The sequence below is a fragment of the Palaemon carinicauda genome, chromosome 8 (genome assembly GCF_036898095.1).
Source record: "Palaemon carinicauda isolate YSFRI2023 chromosome 8, ASM3689809v2, whole genome shotgun sequence".
Lineage (NCBI taxonomy): Eukaryota > Metazoa > Arthropoda > Malacostraca > Decapoda > Palaemonidae > Palaemon > Palaemon carinicauda.
In genome coordinates this window covers 37064923-37072422 of record NC_090732.1, presented here as the reverse complement: position 1 = coordinate 37072422, position 7500 = coordinate 37064923, and the positions used below count along the sequence as shown (strand labels likewise).

At 32.8% G+C, this 7500-nt stretch overlaps 1 protein-coding gene across 1 annotated transcript in view; it reads left to right on the top strand.

Annotated features, from left to right (window-relative positions):
* LOC137645703 (coiled-coil domain-containing protein AGAP005037) overlaps positions 1-7500 on the top strand; it is a 1132788-nt gene that overhangs the window by 690099 nt on the left and 435189 nt on the right. The gene's annotated exons all lie outside the window — the stretch shown is intronic.

Sequence of the window (7500 nt, the reverse complement as noted above, 5' to 3'; positions counted from 1 at the left end):
TCGCTTATCTGTTGTGCTGAATCCAATACAAATTTTGATAAATCACTTTGAATTTTTTTCTTTACTTGCTTCCATTTTATGAAGTTATATAATTAGCCTCTTTATAATTAATGTTATTCATTTTGTGGCAAACGGTATGTACTGTATAAGTATCAAAATGAAAAAAAAAAGAAATATTGTGAAATTCCTTATTCCATAGATAGTATTTTTTTTATGGAAATGTATGTATAAAAGCAGTTGAAAGTTGTGTGTGGGCGAGCCATGGTTCTTTTTCTTATGATAACGTCTTTTGTAGAAGCAGTTGAATGTTGTGTGTCGGCGAGCCATGGTTCAAAAAAAATTGAAAATGAGGAAAATAGGGGTTAAAATGGGAAACCAAATTATAGTATGGCGTTGGAGGGAACCCTTTTGTGGCAAAAATATAAATTGTTAAGTTATTTTCAAATGCTCTTCATTATTTTTTACGATTTCAATACAAATGAAACGTAAATAAGATATAACTAATAACATGTTTTAATAATAAAAAAAAAAATTCTATTAACCAAAATTAGAGAAAATGGTTAGATGATTTGTTCAACTTTACTGTTCCATAATCAAGCATCATCTCTAAATTTCTGTCCATTTTGATGTTCAAAGACTAAAATCAAATTTATCAGACATTGATTTAGATTAAGTTTTTGAAATAGTAAATCTTAAAAAACAAGAACTGCCGTATTCGTGACCGATGAAGATAGTATTAACATAAATTTTTGATTGTAACAGAAACTTCAAAATCAATACTTTCGAGTTGTCTTCAGTATCTGCCATAATGTTGGAACGGAATTTCTAGCTCTTAACGAGTCTCCAATTCTAATGACCCATTTACATGTCTAGAAATAGAAAAAAACAAAAGATAAGGAAATTTAACTTTCATGGAACGGTCACCTGACAGATTCATTAACAACTTTCAATAATATACATCTGACGGAAAATCCATATAAAACAAACCAATCAAAAACTCTGCTATTCCAGGAATCATTATTCAACTTTTCTTCAGGCAAGATCTAATTTTATCGCATGGCATTGAACCAAGGATTTCTTTGCCATTTGCAGAAGTTTCAATCAACTGTTTTCCATCTAAATTTAGACGCGACACGGTTTTTGTAATGCAATGAGAAGCGGGGGAATAATGCCTCGTCCCGGAAATGTTACGATGAATAGCTGTCATTCAAGACCAGACCCCGTACGTAACCAATTGAATTAGGTCGCAACCGTTTCTTCTATAGCTTTTCACGTTCGGGCTGTCTCTTCCCCCATCAATATTTTCTGTTTATTTCGAACTTTACTCCGTTGATTTTGAGACATTATTTTATAGTTTTCTAAATGAATGTTTCCCCAAATCCTCAGCCTATCAAAATCTAGAGATGACGATGAAACATTTAAGCAAACTCTTGATTTTCGGTCATATTGTTCGGAATCCATTGGGACCAAACAACATAAGAAATAGCCATATATTACAATTTGCTTGCAACACAGCGATTTTAACAACTACGACAACGACGACATCGGTAGTGATACTAATTTTAATAATCTTAGTAACTGTATTGGTAATGCAATTGAATTAAACCGTAACGACCTTCAAACTACAATAACTCCATACGTTCAAACTACTTTAATTTTGTTACTGACGATCTGAATAATCTTTATCTAGATTCAATACTTCCAAGTCGAATTAGAATATTAGATTCAGTCATGTTCCTTCCTGATGGCTAATTGGATTACGTTTAATATCTAGTTTGGTTTCTGTTCTGAGGCTTGGGTTGGAATATTGGTTTGGTTAGAATTTATTATGTAAGCATTTATCTTTGGGGATTCATTCCGAGAGAGAGAGAGAGAGAGAGAGAGAGAGAGAGAGAGAGAGAGAGAGAGAGAGAGAGAGAGAGAGAGAAGTCTGTATTAATGGAGTGAAGTTGCTTGCTGCTCACCCAGTCTTTAAAGGGTTTTCCAGGGACTTATTTACCGAATCGACTGGGTCTGGTATTTCTTGGTTGTCACCGAACCTGATACAGATGAAGTCAGTGTTCCTCAACATTTCGAACTGAAATTCAAGAATATTCCTTTTTAAGATGAGCATCTTATTTGATTAGGAAATTTAAAATCATTTTGAATAAAAACATATTTACTACAAAATCCAAGTTTGATATGTTTTTTTTTTTATCTATTTCTAACGCCACTGTTGTAGTGAGGACAGTTAACGGTTGTTTTCTGAACTTTAACATTTCGATAAAACGACTTGTTGTCACAAGATGAAATGTGCCCTGAATGACGTTAATGAAGTTAATTTCACCGCTTTCACGGAAGCTGCTCTAATAACACTGTTTTTTTTTTTCTTTATTATTCCTAGTGCCTCGAGCATAACTCATAAGCTACCAGGCCCAAAGCAATCCACGAAGCTGCTACCTGCTGCCTTCCATAATAACTTTAAAGGCTTTCCCCCGTGTCTACGGTCTTTTTTTATTTTTTTTTTAGATTTGATGGATATTTACAAAGTTCAGCAAAGGAGAACTGAAGATTTACGACATTAATTTTTCTTGTCGGATTAAAAAGGAATTATTTTCCCAAAGATTTTTTTTTTTTGGGGGGGGGGGGCGCATGATTTTTTTTTTTTTTTTGGGGGGGGGGGACTTGGCACTTAGTTCCTGAAGGTATGTTTATTGTGTCCATGATTAAATTTCCTATTCTATTTTTTTTTTTTTTTTTAGATTTGGCACTTAATGTGTTGAATAATAGGACGCAATTTTCTTCCTCATATATATAGTATAATTTACTGAAAAAAATATATATAAAATACAGGTATTATAAACACTAATTATATAGGAGACATTTATTCCATGTATTTTCAGCTGTGAATGTCAATATAAAGTTACTATTGCAATCTCCCATGCAATGAAACACAGGGAAAAATGAGATACATTGTTAGTCTTGACCAATTACGTCTCACGACATTCTCTTGATGCTGTGATACGAAACCTTCCAGAATTCAATCAATATTTTCATTTTTTCCCCCAGTAGTTTATTGCTTCTAAGTATCACATGTTCCTGTACGTTTTACGCATACGTATATATATATATATATATATATATATATATATATATATATATATATATATATATATATATATATATATATATATATATATATATACAGAGAGAGAGAGAGAGAGAGAGAGAGAGAGAGAGAGAGAGAGAGAGAGAGAGAGAGAGAATATACAGTATCTCTAAAATCAAATAGTTATATATCGATATAGCCTATGCCTAATTGCCATTTCCCATCATGGTAAGAGTAGAAGAGATAATTTAGATAAACAAGGTAACTGTTCTCTGGAAAACCTCCAGGATCGAATCAATGTTCTACACTCAAGTCTTGGATAGTGCCAATGGCCTTCCGCTGTCTTGGGAAGGGTTTTTCTACTCAAGAACACTTCTGTAAATTTCTTATTTTGCAAACCGAGTGTTGCCAGTTTTAACATTTGCCAAGGATGCATGTTCCTTATCCTTATCTTTATATTTTCATTTTCTACCATCGCCAACGAGGTTAGGAGGTGGTTATGTTTTCGCCCCTTGTTTGTCTGTTTGTCCATTTGTTTTCTAATATAGAGTATTGAAGCTTTCAGGAATTAATTGCTATGTTGAGACGTGGAAGTGGTTCAGTTTTGAAAGTCTCTAGGTCAATGGTCAAGGTCGAGCAATAGTCGACTAAAAAACACGCCTACTGTCTAAATTGAGTCCGGGAAAGGCAAGCTGGTATTTGAGAAATAAGATGCCGTGGAGGAGGTCTGCACTGTCAGAGTACTTTTCTAGTTCTTGATATTTTCAGTCCAGCGCTAGCGTCCCTCTCTTTGTGTATGGTTTTTGTTCATATTGTTGTTTTTACCATTTTTTTATTTGTTTCTACTATTTTATTATTTTCTCCGTACTGTGGTGCTTTCCCTATTGGGTCCTCGGATCTTTTAAAATCCGGCTTTTCCTAATAAGGGTGCAGTTTGTCTTGTAATAATAATAATAATAATAATAATAATAATAATAATAATAATAATAATAATAATGATAATAATAATAATAATGATAATAATTTATAAAGACGACGCTCATTATGATACACGTTTATGGGCTTTTTTATTTTATTTACATCGCAAATGCTCAGTTCCAATTGATATAAGTAACATTACACGACGTTTATCTTCTAAACTGTATTATCCGAAGAATTTGCTTAGTTTTTCCTAATTGTAATCGTGATTTGAACCTTGATCAGAAGATTGCCTTCATAGAATTATTGACTGATTCCATTTCAGTCTGGGATATCCAATGTTATCCTTTCAATGAACGCTACTTGTGATACTTAGTGTCCATACAATGTAGAGTCTGTGGTTTCGTTTACTTCAAACTGTGAAATAGTCTTTTTTGCACTATATAGGCGTTTTACGAGAGGCTACAATTATCTTTAGTTTGATACGATGGTGTGCAGTTATTTATTACACTCATTCATTTCCATATAATATTTCATCGAGTATAAATTTTTTTTCAAACAATTTTGCTTTTGCCTGTCTTTGCTTTTCTGGACACCTGGCTTAGAAATGAAAAATATTCGATGAATCTAAACAATTATGGTTTTGATAAAATATTCAACTGTTTAATCACCTTTTTTTTATTTGGTATATTACTTCCTGCTTTACGTTCATTGAGTGCGGGATATTTTATCGCAAATAAGAAAAAAGATTTGGTATTTGTTTACAAGACTACGCTCTCAATATACTGCCAAATTATGCAAAGTTATTACTTTTCTCTATTACTTTTTCACGCTTTAAAACAATTCGCCTCAATGGAAAAAAGTTAAAATAATAAAAAACCATAGAATTATATATATATATATATATATATATATATATATATATATATATATATATATATATATATATATATATATATTTAACTATATATATATATATATATATATATATATATATATATATATATATATATATATATATATATATATATATATATATATAACTAGACTGATTTCCTCACTAAACGCCTGGATCTGACTTCGTCAACATGGTCAACCAAACAGAAGTTCGTGATGACAGCGTACATTTGATATATATTTAAAATATATTCTAAATTGAAAATGAAGTAATTACTCAATATTGTCACTATTGAGTAATTACTTCATTTTTAGTTTAGCATGTATTTTGAATATATATCAAATGTACGCTGGCATCACGAACTTCTGTTTGGTTGACCCATGTTGACGAAGTCAGATCCAGGCGTTCAGTGAGGAAACCAGGCTAGTTTTTTTTTTTTTAATTCTATGGTTATTTTATAATTTCAACTCGTTGCTCTTGTGGTGAATTGTTTTAAATTATGAAAAAAGTAATAGAGGAATACAATAGCTTTGCATAATTTGTCAGTATATGGAGAGCGTGGTCTTGTAAACAAATAATAAATAAGAGATCATGCTGTACATATAATTCTTAATTATTTGGAGCTAAATAATGAAATACGTAAGGAACATTTGGAACACCCATTTTTATTTAATATGTCAACTCATATTCCGATTATTGCTTTAAGGATATTGGGGAAAATATTTTAATTGATGTTGTTATAAACTGCGTTCCATCAATGCGTAAAACACGACTTCAGAAAAAATGAAAATTTCCTTGATAAAATTCCTCTCTGCTGCCACCTCAGAAAATCGATTGCAGGGTCGTTTCAGGGGTCGTATAATATACTTCGTAAACAAACACCGTTACTAAACATTCATATATCTATATTTAGAAAAAAAAATGTTGGACGCTATTTTGGCAGGCTTCCAAAATCAGCCAGATTGCGTGCGCGTGGATCGCTAAGGGCCCACTTGCATACGAGTTATGTTCGAGGCGCTATAAATAGAATGTTCTAGTGAAGAAAGGTATGAAAAAAAAAATCCTCCGTTCTAATTGAGCAGCGTGGCCTGCGGGTTATGGGGATTGAAATCAAGGCTATCCCTATTCAATATGCATTTTATCGTGGCCCAGACAATTTTTTTTTTTTTTTTTTTTGTATATGGCTAATTTTGAGAGGTAATTATTGAAGAATTTTATAAATCGTTGGTATTTAAAGCAATAGAAACATGTAAAACTAGAAAAACACTTTTAGAGTGCAGACCTCCGCCACGCCAGCTTATTTCTGTATTATAAGTCTATTATAACTATGTGTGAACGTGGGGTTAAGGTTAGGGTTAATTCGGTCCACCTTTTGCTCGACCTTTACCTTGACTTTGACCTTTGATCTAGGACTTTCAAAATTGAATCATTTCTGCATCTCAGCATAAAAAATAATCACTGAAAGTTTCACCGCTCTATGAGTAAGTTTGTGGCAAGGATATTGTTCACAAACAAACAGAAAAACGGACAAACCGGGTTAAAACATAATCTCTTCCCAACTTCGTTGACTGTGGTAAAAAAATTTCTATTTTGAATTCGATATAAAGAAAAACTGGTGTGTCAGTGCTGGAAAAAATAAAGTCCTTTTTGTTGGTGACAAAACCTTCACAAACAGCCTCGTCTTACGAACTTAGTAGTCGGCTAGCATACTGGAGGCAGGTCGGCTTTGATGTTTAGCACCGATACCTGTTTTTGACAGGTATGCGAGAAGTATAGACGAAATCAAAGCTTGAGAGTGCATCTAGTCCTTTTTCGAATCAGCGGCAAAGGTTGCAATCCAGGCTTGATAGAAGCATTAATCATAATTGGCTTTCCCCTTGGGTCTTCATCCTTGAAGCACAGTGAATTCGATAATAACAGCAACATTTTTGCTGAAAATTGAGTATAAATACACTCACACAGAAATTTATATTTATATATATATATATATATATATATATATATATATATATATATATATATATATATATATATATATATATATATATATACTGTTTGTGTGTGTCTGCTTGTGTATTTGTATATATGTATTAATGCATACAAATACGTATACAGTATATAGGTAGTAGGATGGCCAAAGTATCAACTTTCCGTTGAGATACTACCAATAAGAGTTACTGGGTCATTTGATTAGCCAGATTGTACTACATTGGACTCTTCTCTGGTTACGGAACATTTTATCTTTGCCTACACATACATCAAGTAGTCTGGGCATATTCTTCACATATTCTCCTCTTTCCCCACACACCTGACCACACTGCGATTACCAAACAATTGTTCTTCGCTCAAGGGGTTAACTAATGCAATATTATTGCACTTGGTAAGTGTAAGAGAGGCTGTTTAGCTATGATAAGCTGTTCCTCTCGGAGAAAGACACTCCAAAATCAAACCATTGTTCTCTAGCCTTGGGTAGAGCCATAGCCTCTGTACCATGGTCTTCGACAGTCTTTTGGTTAGGGGTCTCTTGCTTGAGGGTAGACTCTGGCACACTATTCTTTCTTTATTACCTTTCGTCACTGGGCTATTTTCCCTGTTG